This window comes from Coregonus clupeaformis, unplaced genomic scaffold (assembly GCF_020615455.1).
Source record: "Coregonus clupeaformis isolate EN_2021a unplaced genomic scaffold, ASM2061545v1 scaf0034, whole genome shotgun sequence".
Taxonomy (NCBI): Eukaryota; Metazoa; Chordata; class Actinopteri; order Salmoniformes; family Salmonidae; genus Coregonus; species Coregonus clupeaformis.
In genome coordinates, this window is record NW_025533489.1 from 562,501 (window position 1) to 583,701 (window position 21,201).

At 44.8% G+C, this 21,201-nt stretch overlaps 1 pseudogene; it reads right to left on the reverse strand.

The window, feature by feature from the left end:
- The window catches only part of LOC123483140, a 48,751-nt pseudogene extending 29,686 nt beyond the window's left edge, over positions 1-19,065 (reverse strand).
- Between the last annotated feature and the right edge of the window lie 2,136 nt (positions 19,066-21,201).

Sequence of the window (21,201 nt, forward strand, 5' to 3'; positions counted from 1 at the left end):
GGAACGCCACGCTGTTATCCTGCGCCCAGCAGTCTACACGTTCCCAAATGGCACTCTCAGCGGGTGAGTCTACCGACAGCTGCCAAGCACAGCGTGACACGCTTATAAAACACAAAGGGCGTGAGTGTCTCTCAGCAGAGGACCTCACAGCATCTCCCTTCAGGGGATATCATTCACTGTCATTCGCTAGGCTAGAATACCAGACATCAGTCACACACATTAGCCCTTTGGGGAGCCACAACATCATCATTAAAAGCCAAGAAAGACACAGTCAGAGCCCCAGGTGCAAGGAAGGAGAGTGTTACTGAAGTAGTTCAGAAGGAAAATAGTATCTTAAAAGTCTAATCGTTTTTTTCCCATCCTGAGTGCGTACTGTGCACTTCTTATTTTTGGAGGGCTTTTGAAGGGGTGTTTGAATATAAAAACAAGCGATCCGTTTCAAGCGGACTCATTAAGTGGTTCCTGTAAGATGGTGCCACTTCACTTAAGTCACATCAGCACTCCTGGGAGGACCTACAGGACATCTATCATTCAACAAATCAATAAAGACAACTACATCTATACAACAACCAAGAGGTCCAGCACTGAGCCTGTTCAGTAATCAAATCAAACTGAACAGGGGAGTGGAGGGGAAACTAACACTCTGTCCAAAATGGCCGCCTTTTTTTCTATATAGTGGCCTACTTTGCACTAAATAGGGAATTCCCTGTGATCAAAAGCAGTGCATTATAAATTGAATATGTGGTCTAAGGTCAAAAGTAGTGCACTCTATAGGGAATAGGGAACCATTGTGGATGCACACTAAAAGAGGGACTGATTTGCCCCTGTCCCTCTCTCCCTCTCAGTCTCCCTCTCCTCACCCTCCCTCCCCCTCTCTCACCTGGCAGGTCGGAGAACAGCAGGATGCACTCGTTGAAGCCGTTGGCCAGCAGGCGGTCTCGGAGCTGCTGCAGGATGGCAACGCCGATGCAGAAGGGGAAGGAGCTGTTCCCCAGGAGCAGGGTGTCCCACAGGTGGAATATCTTGTGCAGGGGGAAGACGTCTGTAGAGGAAGAGGGGGAGATCCATCAATCATGCCAATTTATTTATAAAGCCTTTTCTACATCACCAGTTGTCACAAAGTGCTTTTACAGTACACAGACCTAGCCCATTAAAGGCAAGCAGAAGCAGAAACAGAAGGGAGAGGGGGAGAGCGAGGGAGGGAGGGAGAGGAGAGGAGAGGAGAGGAGAGGAGAGGAGAGGAGAGGAGAGGAGAGGAGAGGAGAGGAGAGGAGAGGAGAGGAGAGGAGAGGAGAGGAGAGGAGAGGAGAGAGGGAGGGGTGAGAAGGAGGGATGAGAAAGAGACGGGAGGAGGAAAGGGAGAGCGATATGGGGATCGTTAAGAGGGGACCCAGGGAGACAAGAAAATAATGATTTACATTTCAGTCATTTGGCAGATGCTCTTAAACAGAGACTAAAAAAGTGCATTACAAGGTCCATTTAACAAGACAAACATATATCACGAATAATAATTGCAAGTACAAACTTAGTAGCAGTAAAACAAGTAAAAACATTGCAGCTATAAGAGCTTTTTTCAGGTTCTTTCAAACTCTAAGCACTTTACATTGCATAAGGCTGTATCGACAAGCATGCCGGTATACAGCATGGGCTGAAGGGGTACTGAGTGTCTGGCTGTCCAATAGCCCATATGAGGAGGAGTGATGGACACACTAATACTGCAGGACATCACACAGCTGTTTGCCATTGACCTGTGTGGAATGGGAAACCTACTGTACAGGTCTTGGTTCTGTTACGCCAAATACAACCGCTTCCTGTACCATCCCACGCTATATTTTTATTCCATTAAACGTTTGCTAATCTAATGTCCTCTACCTGTTCCTTAGAGGCTCTGACGCATACAGTACATTGGATCAAAACAACATCCACCTTTTAATGTCATAACCAGTTCCTAGAAGTGGATACTAGGCAGGCTGTATGTGTGAGTGGTAGGACTGGTGGAGGAGTAGGAGAGGAGTGGTAGGACTGGTGGAGAGGAGTGGGAGGGGAGTGGTAGGACTGGTGGAGAGAAGTGGTAGGACTGGTGGAGAGGAGTAGGAGAGGAGTGGTAGGACTGGTGGGAGAGGAGTAGGAGGGGAGTGGTAGGACTGGTGGGAGAGGAGTGGGAGGGGAGTGGTAGGAATGGTGGAGAGAAGTGGTAGGACTGGTGGAGAGGAGTAGGAGAGGAGTGGTAGGACTGGTGGGAGAGGAGTAGGAGGGGAGTGGTAGGACTGGTGGGAGAGGAGTGGTAGGACTGGTGGAGAGGAGTAGGAGAGGAGTGGTGTGGTAGGACTGGTGGGAGAGGAGTGGTAGGACTTGTGGGAGAGGAGTGGTAGGACTGGTGGAGAGGAGTAGGAGGGGAGTGGTAGGACTGGTGGAGAGGAGTAGGAGGGGAGTGGTAGGACTGGTGGAAAGGAGTAGGAGAGGAGTGGTAGGACTGGTGGAGAGGAGTAGGAGGGGAGTGGTAGGACTGGTGGGAGAGGAGTGGTAGGACTGGTGGAGAGGAGTAGGAGAGGAGTGGTGTGGTAGGACTGGTGGGAGAGGAGTGGTAGGACTTGTGGGAGAGGAGTGGTAGGACTGTTGGAGAGGAGTAGGGGAGGAGTGGTAGGACTGGTGGAGAGGAGTAGGAGAGGAGTGGTAGGACTGGTGGAGAGGAGTAGGAGAGGAGTGGTAGGACTGGTGGAGAGGAGTGGTAGGACTGGTGGAGAGGAGTAGGAGAGGAGTGGTGTGGTAGGACTGGTGGGAGAGGAGTGGTAGGACTGGTGGAGAGGAGTGGTAGGACTGGTGGAGAGGAGTGGTAGGACTGGTGGAGAGGAGTGGTAGGACTGGTGGGAGAGGAGTGGTAGGACTGGTGGAGAGGAGTGGTAGGACTGGTGGGAGAGGAGTGGTAGGACTGGTGGAGAGGAGTAGGAGAGGAGTGGTGTGGTAGGACTGGTGGGAGAGGAGTGGTAGGACTGGTGGAGAGGAGTAGGAGAGGAGTGGTGTGGTAGGACTGGTGGGAGAGGTGTGGTAGGATTGGTGGGAGAGGAGTGGTAGGATTGGTGGAGAGGAGTGGTAGGACTGGTGGGAGAGGAGTGGTAGGACTGGTGGGAGAGGAGTGGTAGGACTGGTGGTAGAGGAGTGGTAGGATTGGTGGGAGAGGAGTGGTAGGATTGGTGGGAGAGGAGTAGGAGACGAGTGGTGTGGTAGGACTGGTGGGAGAGGTGTGGTAGGATTGGTGGGAGAGGAGTGGTAGGACTGGTAGGAGAGGAGTGGTAGGATTGGTGGAGAGGAGTAGGAGAGGAGTGGTGTGGTAGGACTGGTGGGAGAGGTGTGGTAGGATTGGTGGGAGAGGAGTGGTAGGACTGGTAGGAGAGGAGTGGTTGGACTGGTGGGATATGAGTGGTACGATTGGTGGGAGAGGAGTGGTAGGATTGGTGGAGAGGAGTAGGAGAGGAGCGGTGTGGTAGGACTGGTGGGAGAGGTGTGGTAGTCTTGGTGGGAGAGGAGTGGTAGGACTGGTAGGAGAGGAGTGGTAGGAGAGGAGTGGTAGGACTGGTACAGAGGAGTGGGAGCTAAGCCTTGGAGAATCCTGAGATTCTTCAGCACATTAACAGTCGACTGAGCAGCCGGTGGGTGTGAGTGACGGGCAGAGAGTGTGTGTGTGTGTGTGTGTGTGTGTGTGTGTGTGTGTGTGTGTGGTTGTGTGTGGAGGCAGGGAGATGGCCCTCAAACACTCTCCTAGGCTGGGTGCATTAGCAGTCAAGAAGTAGGATGGAGGAGAGGGGCGAGGGACTGACGCTGGTTTGGGAAGGATGGGAGCAGGCCTCACACTCAGAGCCCCTGGGAGCCGTGTGTCTATGTGGGTGGGCATGCTTGAGGATTCTCATGTGTGTCTTTGTATTTTAGAGACACTACACACACTGTGCTTTAGATGGTAGAGAGGCATTTTATGTAACTGCAAATAAAATAAAAATCAATGCAAAGCCCCAGACATTTACTGATGAATTTTCAACACTAAATGTAAAACAGTCACTCACCGGCCAGTTTATTAGGTACACCACCCCGTTCACCAAAATGGATCGCTCCTACAGACAGTGAGTAATGTGGCCATGGTCTGCTATATAAAGCAGGCAGACAGGCATCGAGGCTTTCAGTTACTGTTCGATTGAATGTTAGAATGGGCAAAATGAGTGACCTAAGTGACTTTGAGCGTGGTATGATTGACGGTGCCAGGTGCGCCGGATCTAGTATCTCAGAAACGGCCGCCCTCCTGTTGCTTTTCACGCACGACAGTGTCTAGGGTTTACCGAGAATGGTGCGACAAACAAAAAACATCCAGTCAGTGGCAGTCCTGTGGGTGAAAACAGCTAGTTGATGAGAGAGGTAGAATGAGAATGGAAAGAATCGTGCAAGCTAACAGGTGGGCCACAAACAGACAAATAACGGCGCAGTACAACAGTGGTGTCTTGGAACGCACAACTCGTCGGTCCTTGTCACGGATGGGCTATTGCAGCAGGCGACCACACCGGGTTCCACTCCTATCAGCTAAAATCAAGAAGAAGCAGCTCCAGTGGGCACGCGATCACCAACACTGGACAATTGAGGAGTGGAAAGATATCACCTGGAACATGACAGTGAGTTCAGTTTACTTGAGTGGCCTGCGCAGTCCTCAAACCTCAACCCAACAGAGCATCTTTTGGACGAGATGGAACGGGCTGTTAGCAGCATGAAATGTACCGCCGTCCAATCTGCAGCAACTGCGTGATGGCATCGCGTCAGCATGGAACAACATACCTGTGGAACGTTTCTAACACCTTGTAGAATACCCCAAAGAATTCAGCCTGTTCTGGAGGCAAAGGGGGGGGTCCAACCCGGTACTAGATGGGTGTACATAATAAACTGGCCATTCAGTGTATGTCTGCTAACTGACCATATGACTGATATAGTGTATTTTATGTCCCAAAATTAAATAGGAAAAACACTGAATTTTGTGTGTCATCTTATCAAACTCCAACTGAGATTAAAGTAATATAAACTAGATATTGTAATATTACTAGAGATGTCCTAACACTACTCTGTTTCAGAGTCCGCTATTCTTTGGCGACTATAGGATAAAGTGTAATGCTGCCACCTGCTGTTCACCTACTGCATGACACAGAACTGTACAGCCTAAGTAGGCAAATTATGCTTTCATAGGCTACTTCAGTTAACGACTAGCCATATCTGTAATGTGATTGTCTTGTTGGCTGAATTCCAAATGGTATTCAGCCAGTAGACCAGAATGATGTCCACTCTTTATGTAGCCGTATAAAGGTTATAGGAAGATATTACCACAGAAGTAATAGACCAGCAGTAGATTAGAATAGAGGAGAATAGAGGAGATTAGAATAGAGGAGATTAGAGTAGATTAGATTAGAATAGAGTAGATTAGAATAGAGTAGATTAGAATAGAGGAGAATAGAGTAGACTAGAATAGAGTAGACTAGAATAGAGTAGACTAGAATAGAGTAGACTAGAATAGAGTAGACTAGAATAGAGTAGATTCGAATAGAGTAGATTAGAATAGAGTAGACTAGAATAGCCTTTATAGCAGCAGTCTCTGTGGTATAATATAAACCCAGTAGACTATAGAACCAGAATCTAATTGGGTTGGTATAAAGGTCACACTACTGTCAAAAGCTGCTAATCCTTACCGTACTTGAGGCTTTGACCTTTCCAAACTGCTCTGTTCTGAGTTCCAAACGCTGCTGACCCAACACCCTGTCAAGGTCTATAGAATATGGACACTCCCACATTCATAATAATAAAAAGAAGGTCAATAAAAAGAAAGTCAACTTACGTGTGAACATGGTGAGGAACCACGGAATGGCATAGAGCTGCAAGGGAAAGAGAGCGGATATAGTCAATGAAAGAAATAAATTCATGCATTTCTACTCTGTTCTATGCATTACAGTAGTATTCTTTATGGAACAGTCCTAGCTATACACGTTTGTTAGTGCACATTCCAACCCAAAACACATCAAATCAATGTCATACAAAATACACTAAACTGTTAGATCGATTTAACTTTTTCAGCCGAGACATTTCGTAAGTCAGCCACATCGGTCATACAAGGTTTGTCTGATCTGATTTCTGCTAAGTTTGCATTGCCTCTGGGTGTGTGTGTGTTTGTGTAAGTGAGTGAGTGGTGGCAATAAGGACAAACTGCTGAGTACTGGAAATGGAGAGACAGCTAACAATGACATCTCATTATCTCAATCACTTCTTCTCTCTCCCTCTCCCTCTCCCTCTCATAGGCAGAAGTGCATGGGTGTGATATAGAAAAAGCAACTAACAACCACCTGTTCTGGGGGGGTATTGGAATTAAATGTATTTCAGCTGGTTAATTACTCAGAGCCTCGGCCTCAATTTGAGCAGTCTCCTCCACAAAACCCTGGCTAAGCCTGATGGGATTAGTTGTAGTAGAAAGGTGTGAATGCCATCCAGGGGGGGAAGGGAGGGAAGGAAGGCCAAATTGAAAAGCCTAAATTGAACAACCGGGCCAGGGAGTCTAGCCTACGTGCTGCATGGTAGTAGTGGTCCTATGGTTTAAAGCATTACAGGAGGAGACTGCCACAATACACTGGACTGTACTAGACTGTATTGTAGACAAAGTAGTATTATATGACATTGTCTGTTGTTCTATAACCACCACAGCACACTGTACTAACTCTGCTTTGACACGTATACAGGGGAAATCAAACAGAGGGTTCGTGGTTGTGGTTACTGGGTAGCCTAACATTTGGGCTTTTATAGCCTACGTACAGATTTACTACTTTGGTAGAACAACACTCACAAAATCCCTCCATCTCTCCACATTCTCCGAACATCATATGTGAATTATTTATGGTTTGGATAAGACATCAAACATTAAAAGCTGTATCAACACACTGAGTTCAAATATTATTATCCCCGACCAGACTGGGAAAATAATGTTTCAATCCCTTTGCCTTTGAAAGGGAAGTTAAATACAAATAAAACAGAGGTTCACAAGTGTCCAGATGACATCATTAGAACGCCACGCACTCGGTTAACCTCTGTGAAGAGGCGGCTTGGAAACTAATGTACAACAGCATCATTGCTTGACAATAAAGGAAGACCATAATAAGAAATCTGTTCAAGGTAATGCTTTGTAGCGGAATGCCTTTGTTCAAATCACTATGTAGACGTGGGCAGAAATTTTGATTCTTAGATGGTTTTAGTGTATGACTTTCTTTATTTTCCTAAAGTGACATGTCAAACCCACACAGGAAAACCTGTGGAACATCTAATTGTGATTATTTTCTTCCCACAGTAAGTGTTTTCAGACAGGGACAGCCACATCTAATCACCATGGTTTCACTGATATATGGTCTGTGGTTTCATGGTTTCAGGTTGTCATTGTAAATGAGAAATGGTGCTAAACTGACCCACCTGGTTAAATAAAGGTTAAATCTGAACTTTGAACAATGTCAGTGTTTCATTCAGTAGCGGAGTAACACACGTTATCAAACACTTCCACCATCCATCTTTAAAAACCGGGCACCATAAAATCCCTGGCTCCTATTTGATAGATTCAGCCTTTCTCTGGAAGAGGTCCCCAGGGCTGGTCCACCGAGGTGACGCACATTCATCAGCCCGATAACGACTTGGGTAGCGCCTGTAGCGCCTTTAACCTTGCTATGGTATATACACTGCTCAAAAAAATAAAGGGAACACTTTACAACACAATGTAACTCCAAGTCAATCACACTTCTGTGAAATCAAACTGTCCACTTAGGAAGCAACACTGATTGACAATAAATTTACATGCTGTTGTGCAAATGGAATAGACAACAGGTGGAAATTATAGGCAATTAGCAAGACACCCCCAATAAAGGACTGGTTTTGCAGGTGTTGACCACAGACCACTTCTCAGTTCCTATGCTTCCTGGCTGATGTTTTGGTCACTTTTGAATGCTGGCGGTGCTTTCACTCTAGTGGTAGCATGAGACGGAGTCTACAACCCACACAAGTGGCTCAGGTAGTGCAGCTCATCCAGGATGGCACATCAATGCGAGCTGTGGCAAGAAGGTTTGCTGTGTCTGTCAGCGTAGTGTCCAGAGCATGGAGGCGCTACCACGAGACAGGCCAGTACATCAGGAGACGTGGAGGAGGCCGTAGGAGGGTAACAACCCAGCAGCAGGACTGCTACCTCCACCTTTGTGCAAGGAGGAGCAGGAGGAGCACTGCCAGAGCCCTGCAAAATGACCTCCAGCAGGCCACAAATGTGCATGTGTCTGCTCAAACGGTCAGAAACAGACTCCATGAGGGTGGTATGAGGGCCCGACGTCCACAGGTGGGGTTGTGCTTACAGCCCAACACCGTGCAGGACGTTTGGCATTTGCCAGAGAACACCAAGATTGGCAAATTCGCCACTGGCGCCCTGTGCTCTTCACAGATGAAAGCAGGTTCACAATGAGCACATGTGACAGACGTGACAGAGTCTGGAGACGCCGTGGAGAACGTTCTGCTGCCTGCAACATCCTCCAGCATGACCGGTTTGGCGGTGGGTCAGTCATGGTGTGGGGTGGCATTTCTTTGGGGGGGGGTCGTACAGCCCTCCATGTGCTCGCCAGAGGTAGCCTGACTGCCATTAGGTACCGAGATGAGATCCTCAGACCCCTTGTGAGACCATATGCTGGTGCGGTTGGCCCTGGGTTCCTCCTAATGCAAGACCATGCTAGACCTCATGTGGCTGGAGTGTGTCAGCAGTTCCTTCAAGAGGAAGGCATTGATGCTATGGACTGGCCCGCCCGTTCCCCAGACCTGAATCCAATTGAGCACATCTGGGACATCATGTCTCGCTCCATCCACCAACGCCACGTTGCACCACAGACTGTCCAGGAGTTGGCGGATGCTTTAGTCCAGGTCTGGGAGGAGATCCCTCAGGAGACCATCCGCCACCTCATCAGGAGCATGCCCAGGCGTTGTAGGGAGGTCATACAGGCACGTGGAGGCCACACACACTACTGAGCCTCATTTTGACTTGTTTTAAGGACATTACATCAAAGTTGGATCAGCCTGTAATGTGGTTTTCCACTTTAATTTTGAGGGTGACTCCAAATCCAGACCTCCATGGGTTGATACATTTGATTTCCATTGATAATTTTTGTGTGATTTTGTTGTCAGCACATTCAACTATGTAAAGAAAAAAGTATTTAATAAGAATATTTCATTCATTCAGATCTAGGATGTGTTATTTAGTGCTCCTTTATTAATTTTTTAGCAGTATATATAGATTATATATATATATATATATATATATATATATATATATATAGATATATATATATATATATATATATATATACACACACAGTGGCAAGAAAAAGTATGTGAACCCTTTGGAATTACCTGGATTTCTGCATAAATTGGTCATACAATTTCATCTAAGTCACAACAATAGACAAACACAGTGTGCTTAAACTAATAACACACAAATTATTGTATTTTTCTTGTCTATATTGAATGCATCATTTAAACATTCACAGTGTAGGTTGGAAAAAGTATGTGAACCCCTAGGCTAATGACTTCTCCAAAAGGTAATTGGAGTCAGGAGTCAGCTAACCTGGAGTCCAATCAATGAGACGAGATTGGTGATGTTGGTTAGAGCGGCCCTGCCCTATAAAAAACACTCAGAAAATGTGAGTTTGCTATTCACAAGAAGCATTGCCTGATGTGAACCATGCCTCAAACAAAAGAGATCTCAGAAGATCCTAAGATTAAGAATGGTTGACTTGCATAAAGCTGGAAAAGGTTACAAAAGGATCTCTAAAAGCCTTGATGTTCATCAGTCCACGGTAAGACAAATTGTCTATAAATGGAGAAAGTTCAGCACTGTTGCTACTCTCCCTAGGAGTGGCCATCCTCAAAAGATGACTGCAAGAGCACAGCGCAGAATGCTCAATAAGGTTAAGATGAATCCTAGAGTGTCAGCTAAAGACTTACAGAAATCTCTGGAACATGCTAATATCTCTGTTGATGAGTCTACGATATGTAAAACACTAAACAAGAATGGTGTTCATGGGAGGACACCACGGAAGAAGCCACTGCTGTCCAAAAAAAACATTGCTGCATGTCTGAAGTTCGCAAAAGAGCACCTGGAAGTTCCACAGCACTACTGGCAAAATATTCTGTGGACAGATGAAACTAAAGTGGAGTTGTTTGGAAGGAACACACAACACTATGTGTGGAGAAAAAAAGGCACAGCACACCAACATCAAAACCTCATCCCAACTGTAAAGTATGGTGGAGGGAGCATCATGGTTTGGGGCTGCTTTGCTGCCTCAGGGCCTGGACAGCTTGCTATCAACGGCGGAAAAATGAATTCCCAAGTTTATCAAGACATTTTGCAGGGGAATGTGAGGCTATCTGTCCGGCCAATTGAAGCTCAACAGAAGTTGGGTGATGCAACAGGACAACGACTCAAAACACAGAAGTAAATCAACAACAGAATGGCTTCAACAGAAGAAAATACACTTTCTGGAGTGGCCCAGTCAGAGTCCTGACCTCAACCCGATTGAGATGCTGTGGCATGACCTCAAGAGAGCGGTTCACACCAGACATCCCAAGAATATTGCTGAACTGAAACAGTTTTGTAAAAGAGGAATGGTCGAAAATTCCTCCTTACCATTGTGCAGGTCTGAAACGCAACTACAGAAAACGTTTGGTTGAGGTTATTGCTGCAAAAGGAGGGTCAACCAGTTATTAAATCCAAGAGTTCACATACTTTACCCACCCTGCACAGTGAATGTTTACACGGTGTGTTCAATAAAGACATGACAACATATAATTGTTTGTGTGTTATTAGCTTAAGCAGACTGTGTTTGTCTATTGTTGTGACTTAGATGAAGATCAGATCAAATTTTATGACCGATTTATGCAGAAATCCAGGCTATTCCAAAGGTTTCACATACTTTGTCTTGACACTATACACTACAGGTCAAAAGTTTTAGAACACCTACTCATTCAAGGGTTTTTCTTTATTTTTACTATTTTCTACATTGTAGAATAACAGTGAAGACATCAAAATGATGAAATAACACATATGGAATCATGTAGTAACCAAAAAAAAGCGAAACAAATCAAATCAAATATATTTTATATTTGAGATTCTTCTTTGCCTTCATGACAGCTTTGCACACTCTTGGCATTCTCTCAACCAGCTTCACCTGGAATGCTTTTCTAACAGTCTTGAAGGAGTTCCTACATATGCTGAGCACTTGTTGGCTGCTTTTCCTTCACTTTGCGGTCCGACTCATCCCAAACCATCTCAATTGGGTTGAGGTCAGGGGATTGTGGAGACCAGGTCATCGGATGCAGCACTCCATCACTCTCCTTCTTGGTAAAATAGCCCTTACACAGCCTGGAGGTGTGTTGGGTCATTGTCCTGTCGAAAATCAAATGATAGTCCTATGCTCAAACCAGATGGGATGGCGTATCGCTGCAGAATGCTGTGGTAGCCATGCTGGTTAAGTGTGCCTTGAATTCTAAATAAATCACAGACAGTGTCACCAGCAAAGCACCCCCACACCATAACATCTCCTCCTCCATGCTTTACGGTGAGAACTACACATGCAGAGATCATCCATTCACCCACACCGCGTCTTACAAAGACACGGCGGTTTGAACCAAAAATCTCAAATTTGGACTGCAGACCAAAGGCCACATTTCCACCGGTCTAATGTCCACTGCTCGTGTTTCTTGGCCCAAGCAGGTCTCTTCTTCTTATTGGTGTCCTTTAGTAGTGGTTTCTTTGCAGCAATTCGACCATGAAGGCCTGATTCACACAGTCCCCTCTGAACAGCTGCTGTTGAGATGTGTCTGTAACTTGAACTCTGTGAAGCATTTATTTGGGCTGCAATTTCGAGGCTGGTAACTCTAATTAACTTATCCTCTGCAGCAGAGGTAACTCTGGGTCTTCCATTCCTGTGGCGGTCCATCATAGCGCTTGATGGTTTTTTTACGACTGCACTTGAAAAAAAACTTTCAAAGTTCTTGAAATGTTCCGTGTTGACTGACCTTCATGTCCTAAAGTAATGATGGACTGTCGTTTCTCTTTTGCTTATTTAAGCTGTTCATGCATAATATGGACTTGGTCTTTTACCAAATAGGGCTATCTTCTGGTAGTGTATATAAACTCAGCAAAAAAGGAAACGTCCCTTTTTCAGGACCCTGTCTTTCAAAGATAATTTGTAAAAAATCAAAATAACTTCACAGATCTTCATTGTAATGGTTTAAACACTGTTTCCCATGCTTGTTCAATTAACCATAAGCAATTAATGAACATGCACCTGTGGAACGGTCGTTAAGACACTAACAGCTTACAGATGGTAGGCAATTAAGGTCACAGTTATGAAAACTTAGGACACTAAAGAGGCCTTTCTACCTACTCTGAAAAACACCAAACAAAAAATGCCCAGGGTCCCTGCTCATCTGCGTGAACGTGCCTTAGGCATGCTGCAAGGAGGCATGAGGACTGCAGATGTGGCCAGGGCAATAAATTGCAATGTCCGTACTGTGAGACGCCTAAGACAGCGCTACAGGGAGACAGGACGGACAGCTGATTGTCCTCGCAGTGGCAGACCACGTGTAACAACACCTGCACAGGATCGGTACATCCGAACATCACACCTGCGGGACAGGTACAGGATGGCAACAACAACTGCACGAGTTACACCAGGAATGCACAATCCCTCCATCAGTGCTCAGACTATCTGCAATAGGCTGAGAGAGGCTGGACTGAGGGCTTGTAGGCCTGTTGTAAGGCAGGTCCTCACCAGACATCACCGGCAACAACGTTGCCTATGGGCACAAACCCACCGTCACTGGACCAGGACTGGGAAAAAGTGCTCTTCACTGACGAGTCACGGTTTTGTCTCACCAGGGGTGATGGTCGGATTCGCGTGTATCGTCGAAGGAATGAGTGTTACACCGAGGCCTGTACTCTGTAAAGCGGGATCGATTTGGAGGTGGAGGGTCCATCATGGTCTGGGGCGATGTGTCACAGCATCATCGGACTGAGCTTGTTGTCATTGCAGGCAATCTCAACGCTGTGCGTTAAAGGGAAGACATCCTCCTCCCTCATGTGGTACCCTTCCTGCAGGCTCATCCTGACATGACCCACCAGCATGACAATGCCACCAGCCATACTGCTCGTTCTGTCCCGCGTGATTCCCTGCAAGACAGGAATGTCAGTGTTCTGCCATGGCCAGCGAAGAGCCCGGATCTCAATCCCATTGAGCACGTCTGGGACCTGTTGGATCGGAGGGTGAGGGCTAGGGCAATTCCCCCCAGAAATGTCCGGTAACTTGCAGGTGCCTTGGTGGAAGAGTGGGGTAACATCTCACAGCAAGAACTGGCAAATCTGGTGCAGTCCATGAGAGGAGATGCATTGCAGTACTTAATGCAGCTTAATACTGACTGTTTCTGTACCAAATATTAAGTTCTGCTTTTTGATGTATCAAATACTTATGTCATGCAATAAAATGCAAATTAATTACTTAAAAATCATACAAGTGATTTTCTGGATTTTTTTATGATAACAATTACAGACCTCTACATGTTTTGTAAGTAGGAAAACCTGCAAAATCAGCAGTGTATCAAATACTTGTTCTCCCCCACTGTATATATTTAATAAATGAGAGAGCGAGAGAGAGCGAGAGAGAGGTAGAGAGAGAGAGAGAGAGAGAGAGAGAGAGAGAGAGAGAGACAGAGAGAGACAGACAGAGAGAGACAGACAGAGAGAGACAGACAGAGAGAGACAGACAGAGAGAGACAGACAGAGACAGAGAGAGAGAACAGAGACAGAGACAGAGACAGAGACAGAGAGAGAGAGAGAGACAGAGACAGAGACAGAGACAGAGACAGACAGAGACAGAGAGAGAGAGCCCGTGAGCGCAATAGGGAAAGTGTTCTGGAACGGGGGATGGAGGGCCGGGTGTTCGAGGACCTTAGAGCAAGGCCAGGCTGTCATTAGACCCTAGAGCAAGGCCAGGCTGTCATTAGACCTTAGAGCAAGGCCAGGCTGTCATTAGACCCTGTATAATTTATCACGAGTGTACTGTGTGGAGAGAACTTGGCCCTGGCCCAAAACTGAGATGGGCCAACTGAACAAAAACTCTCAATGACAACCAGGACTCTATTAGAGGGGTGTGATAGTGGTGATTCTTTATCCCTGACCAGGGAGTCTGGGACTGGGCCCGATTCCATCCTCCCCGTTGTCCCTCACCTTTCATGATCAGTAAACTCAAAGAAGGAAATAAACGTTTTCTAATAAGTACCCTTTGCCACTGTTCTGCTGTCAGATTTAGGACCCCCTCCAATTAAGTACTTCTCCTCAGACTGTTCTGCTGTCAGATTTAGGGCCCCTCCAGTTAAGTACTTCCCCTCAGACACTGTTCTGCTATCAGTTTTAGGTTAGGACCACCTACACAGGGAAATAAACACTTTTGTAGCTCAGCTGGTAGAGCACGGCGCTTGTTACGCCAAGGTAGTGGGTTCGATCCCCGGGACCACCCATACACAAAACATTTATGCACGCATGACTGTAAGTCGCTTTGGATAAAAGCGTCTGCTAAATGGCATATTATTTATTATTATCTTCTACAACTGTTCCCTTATCAGTTATCGGACCCTCAGCCCCCTCATGTCAGTTTTATGACAGTTTTTACGTTAGAACGACACAGCCCAGACTCCATTTTACATTTTTAGTAATTTAGCAGACGCTCTTATCCAAAGCGACTTACAGTTAGTGAGTGCATACATTTTCATACTGGCCCCCCGTGGGAATCGAACCCACAACCCTGGCGTTGCAAGCACCATGCTCTACCAACTGAGCTGCACGGGCCATTTGAGTGCTTACGTCAGGTATGAATCCGATCTCATTGAGGTGGTTGCTGAGCTCCGGGTCGTGGAAGGCGATCATCTGGGAGAAGACGGTGAGGTACTCTGAAACAGGTGCAGCACAGAGGGAGAGTTAAAATATAGTGAAAAAGCTATAGTGGTCCTATCTGAGGAATACTATTTATTGGTGTCTGTTACAAAACAATTATCTACGTTGTGCCCTATTGAACAAGACCCAGAAGCTATTGTGACATCAGATTAGATTGGGCATTGTCTAAATTGATATAAAAAGACACGTTTTTGGTCGTTTATTGTCTCTACACAAAAAACGCAACTGAGTTCAATTGTTTTTATTCCAAACAAAAGTATACTAAAAACCAAGACAGACCAACACTGGTGAGATTAGATGAGACTGTGGCAGGATAATTGAGTTAAAGTGGTGTGACTGCTAAAAGACTAAAATGTAAAATGTGTTTGTTGTCCCAGTTCACCAGCCGAGCAGAAACAGTGTCTGTTATTTTGTTGATCGACAGGGATTCCTTTCTGGTTTCTGTTCATAATATCTCTAAATATCGTTGATCCAGCTGCAGCCTCCATTAAGACACATTCAAATTAGTTTGCACAGCTCAGGAACAATATGAAGCCAAAATCGAATCAACTCCGAGAAAGGCAGCCTGTTGATGTTCCTGTTGGATATTAATGTTTCTGAACACTGTGCTTATTAAAAAAAGCTATGAAAGCTTACTTTGTTGGAGGCTTAACTTACAATGACACACAGTACTTATTAAAATGCACAAAAAAAATTTGTCAGTGGCTTAACTTAACTTACACTGACGCCTCAGCTCCAGTACACTTTGTAAAGAAAACTCCAGGCCCAAAACTCTTTTGGTACAGTATTTGCTTTCATTAGTCCCTTGTTGATATAGTTCAAAAAATGTGGCAAAAATGCATCATACCGGCTGTATTTCTGTATTTTGAAAGTCATAGATCTTCAAAACTTCATTGTTGGCATGCACAAACATTTTGGGACTTTATAAACAATGGACTAACTGAAACGAATACCAAAAGATAGTTTGGGTGAGTTTTCTTTAAGTAATAAGGCGAGAGGCTGTAGTATATTGTGAATATCACACTAAAAGGGTGTTATTAGACAACTCATTAGTGCAGCTCTATAAATACACCCTACTAGTGGCACATTTTGAACACTGAAATGTTTATGTAGATTAAAGATTGATTTACGGGATGATGGAGGATGTTTGTTATACAAGTGTCACTGTACATGGAGAAACTCACCTTGGATAACGTGAGAGTTGTCCTTCAGGAAGAAGTTATACAGGGTATTTTGGGGATGAAGGCCGACATGCAGGCGTACCAGGGCTGATTAAAAGAACGCAGAAGATGAGGAGAAGAGAGAAGGGAGTATCAGCGTACAGATTGTATTCTGCAAATCAACAACAATTCTCTTTTAAGAAGGATTGGAATACCCTACCTTCATTGAAGAAATCCAGCCAGAGGAATGGTGCACAAAGCGAATCCAAACTGAACAAAACACAGGGTACAATTGTAAACCACATCAACACTAGAATTGAATTGGATAGGCTGGATTGAAAATGTATGGATGACTGCCACCTAGTGGTCTATTGACCACAACACAGCATGGATGTGAGTCACAGGCAGACAGTGATAGCAGATTGACAGAGTGAAAGACTGACCGCCAGTAGACCAGGTCAGGGTGAGAGACCACCCAGGCTGGAGCACACGCCTGAACTTCCTGAGGACCTGTGGCTTGAGGACAGCAGCTCGTCATACTGGTGACAGCGAGGGATGTCCACCTCAATCTGGGGGAAAGCACACACACAGTATAAGTGTTTGAACCAAAGCAGTGATGGATATATATCTGTTCAATATGAAATTATAAAATTGCCAAAAATAATTAATTTGCCTGATAACCAGTCCACAATGAGAAGAAGAGGTACCTGTCTGTCAGTAGGTATAGGGGTATCCTTATCAATGCTGTCATATTTGGCCCGAAAGTCCCCCTGGAGAGAGAAAAAAGGGATTCAATCAACTAAACCAACTTCCCATTATCATTGTAAGGCACAGTATTAAATGAAAATCAGCAGTAAATCAAGTCCATAATCTCTATGGTTATCAGATTGATTTATCTCTACAAACAAACAACGTATTTTTATGGTTATCAGTTTGTCCTACCGACTCCCAGGAGAGCAGCCATGTGCAGTCCACGACGCAGGGGAGGAATGTCCACCGCCTCCTTCCACACCAGGTTCTTCTTGTATGGGTACGCTTCTGTGGGACAAACAGCACAACCAGAGAATTATCTAATCATAAGATTATATTCTTAATGTAATTAAAAACTTTAATAAGCTAGACAAGTCACTGAGAAGACACTATATTTTACTAATCGGTTGATATAACATGTAGTCCACTTTCATTCAACACCTGATACAATCAAGATAAACACCAAGGCCTGGACACACACCAATAGGAGACTTTAATAAAATCACCAGACAGGAACACAAAGATGAGTAAATGAGTGTGATCTCAGGACAGGGTCAATGTGACTTTCTATTCCTGGAATCATTGGGAACTGGGGGGTCTTAAAACTGCTGAGGCAGAGTGATTGAATTTGTACTGGGTTGTGAGAGAATGGTGTGTGTGTGTGTGTGTGTGTGTGTTAGAGCTCTGACCTTGAGGAGCCTGTCGAAGAGGATGATGCGGATGAGTTGGGTACTCTGTGTCCCTCTCCCTGATGATGAGTGGCAGGTGACGGGCAAGACAGCTCATTGCTGCTGTTGGATTGGGACAGACTAGACTGTCTGGAGACACAGAGAGAGAGAGACACAGAGAGAGACACAGAGAGAGAGAGACACAGAGAGACACACAGAGAGACAAGCAAACAAAAAAGCAAGAAAGGAACATTACCCATCTCCATCAGTCAGTGAAAAAAAACAAGCCATAAAATGAAAAATAGAGAAGGGATATGAGAGCTGAGGACATACGTGACAATTGAGAAGTAAAAGATGAGGGGATTCACCATCTTCCAATAAAGGGTAATATGCCTCTCCTGCCACGTCTTCCAGTCTCTGAAAGAGAGAAGTAAGTCAGATTTTAATTTCAGCACACATTTTCTGGTTCATTTCAGATTCAACCATGTGGATTAAATAAACTGTTGTGAGGTGTTGGTAGTAACACTGGTCATTACAGTCCAAGTCGAGACCAACGACTATTGCAATGTATTTCTCCGGTTATTGTACGGTAATGTTAAATCTATTAGTCACAGTGATGTCCTCACATTCTTCAGCTGGCACAGAGACAGTGTGGACGGTGGTGTCATCCAGGAGGAAGCTCCCGTCCCCGCTTGGCCAAATGACACCCATCCGCCAGCATGAAACTAACACAGAGATTCAATTAAACATTTAATCATTCGGATGATAAACTACAGTATGGATCTACTTAATATAGAACTAGTTCAGATGCAAACATTATTCTAACTGTGTGCTTTAGGCTTTGCTCTACGATTCAAACAGTTAATAACTTGATCTGAAACAGTACAGTGGAAAGGCATGATGAATATAACTACATTATCTAAGACAGTAGAAAGGCATGCTGTATATAAACTACATTATCTTGAGACAGTCCAGTAGAAAGACATACGTATATAACTACATTATCTAAGACAGTAGAAAGGCATGCTGTGTATAACTACATTAGCTGGAGACAGTCCAGTAGAAAGACATACTGTATATAACTACATTATCTGAGACAGTCCAGTAGAAAGACGTGCTGTATATAACTACATTATCTTAGAGCAGTCCAGTAGAAAGACGTGCTGATATAACTACATTATCTTAGACAGTCCGGTAGAAAGACTGCTGTGTATAACTACATTTTCTAAGACAGTCCAGTAGAAAGGCCCGCTGAATATAACTACAATATCTGAAACAGTACACTAGGTAGAAAGGGTGTGTTGTACAGTACTTGGGCAAGGTGCAGACGGGGAGGCTTGGACTGGATGATCCCCTGGTTGGTCAGTTCCTTCTCCAGGTCTCCTCCTGCCAAACACCACAGGTGGTACACCTCGTCTATGGCTCTCCCCAGGTACCCCATCATCATCTGCGACATGATTGACAGATTGTTTTAACTGTCTAATACATTAAAATCAGTCACATTTCAATGAATGTCATTTTATATATTTACTTAGCCAGGATAGTCCGCTCGGTAACAACTGCCACTGTTTTCCAGGGATTCCTGGGTTCCATAAAATCACACACTAATGTGATGGCAGTAAACATGCTAAAAAAAGCATCAAGGATGATACATGGTCCTCTACATGGTAAAATGTAGTCCTTTGTGGTCGTCTTTGAGATGTATCCTTTATCCATACAGCCAGGTCTTCCATGGTCAAGAAACATTTACATTTATATTTATAATGTCAACTATTCAAATATGAATCAAAGGCCAAATCACTGATGACCATGCAAAACGCTGAGAGGAGAATGAATGCTTGAAGTACTTCTCACAATCAATGCTCAGAGGAATGATGTCGTATAATTAGACCTTTTGAAACAATTTCTTATTCCTAAAATGTCAGTATTGACGATAACTGTAAATTAGGGTGCTGCTATAGGAGTTATGCTGTCTGTGTGTATACAGTGGGGAAAAAAAAGTATTTAGTCAGCCAACACATGTGCAAGTTCTCCCACCTTAAAAAGATGAGAGAGGCTGTAATTTTCATCATAGTACACGTCAACTATGACAGACAAAATGAGGAAAAAACCCAGAAAATCACATTGTAGGATTTTTAATGAATTTATTTTCAAATTATGGTGGAAAATAAGTATTTGTTTAATAACAAAAGTTTCTCAATACTTTGTTATATACCCTTTGTTGGCAATGACACAGGTCAAACGTTTTCTGTAAGTCTTCACAAGGTTTTCACACACTGTTGCTGGTATTTTGGCCTATTCTCCATGCAGATCTCTCTAGAGCAGTGATGTTTTGGGCTGTCGTTGGGCAACACGGACTTTCAACTCCCGCCCAAGATTTTCTATGGGGTTGAAATCTGGAGACTGGCTAGGCCACTCCAGGACCTTGAAATGCTTCTACGAAGCCACTCTGTTGCCCGGGCGGTGTGTTTGGGATCATTGTCATGCTGAAAGACCCAGCCATCGTTCATCTTCAATGCCCTTGCAGATGGAAGGAGGTTTTCCACTCCAAATCTCACGATACATGGCCCCATTCATTCTCTCCTTTACACTGATCAGTCGTCCTGGTCCCTTTGCAGAAAAACAGCCCCAAAGCATGATGTTCCCACCCCCATGCTTCACAGTAGGTATGGTGTTCTTTGGACTGCAACTCAGCATTCTTTGTCCTCCAAACAGACTGAGTTGAGTTTTTACCAAAAAGTTATATTTTGGTTTCATCTGACCATATGACATTCTCCCAATCCTCTTCTGGATCATCCAAATGCACTCTAGCAAACTTCAGACGGGCCTGGACATGTACTGGCTAAGCAGGGGGACAGTCCGAAACTGCAGGATTTGAGTCCTGGCGGTAGGTGTTACTGATGGTAGGCTTTGTTACTTTGGTCCCAGCTCTCGCAGGTCATTCACTAGGTCCCCCGGTGGGTTCTGGGATTTTTGCTCACCGCTCTTGTGATCATTGACCCCTCGGGGTGAGATTTGCGGGAGAGATGAGGGAGATTATCAGTGGTTTGGAGGTCCTCCATTTCCTAATAACTGCTCCCTACAGTTGATTTCTTCAAACCAAGCTGCTTACCTATTGCAGATTCAGTCTTTCCCAGCCTGGTGCAGGTCTAAAGTTGGTGTTTTGACAGCCCTTGTTTGGCATAGTGGAGTTTGGAGTGTGACTGTTTGAGGTTGTGGACAGGTGTTTTATAGATAACAGTTTAAACAGGTGCCATTAATACATAACGAGGGAGGAAGAGAAGCCTCTTAAAGAAGAAGTTAAGGTGAGATCAGAAATCTGTTTGTAGGTGACCAAATATATTTTCCACCATAATTTGGAAATAAATTAATTAAAAATCCTACAATGTGATTTTGGGATTTTTTTTTCCTCAATTTGTCTGTCATAGTTGACGGTAATGATCGGAAATTACAGGCCTCTCATTTTTAAGGGGAGAACTCGTACAATTGGTGGCTGACTAAATATTTCCCAGTATGTGTGTGTATATATATGTGTGCCGGGCAGGTGTGTGAGGGACCTTTGCAGAGGGGATGTTGGTAGTCAGGTGGGCAC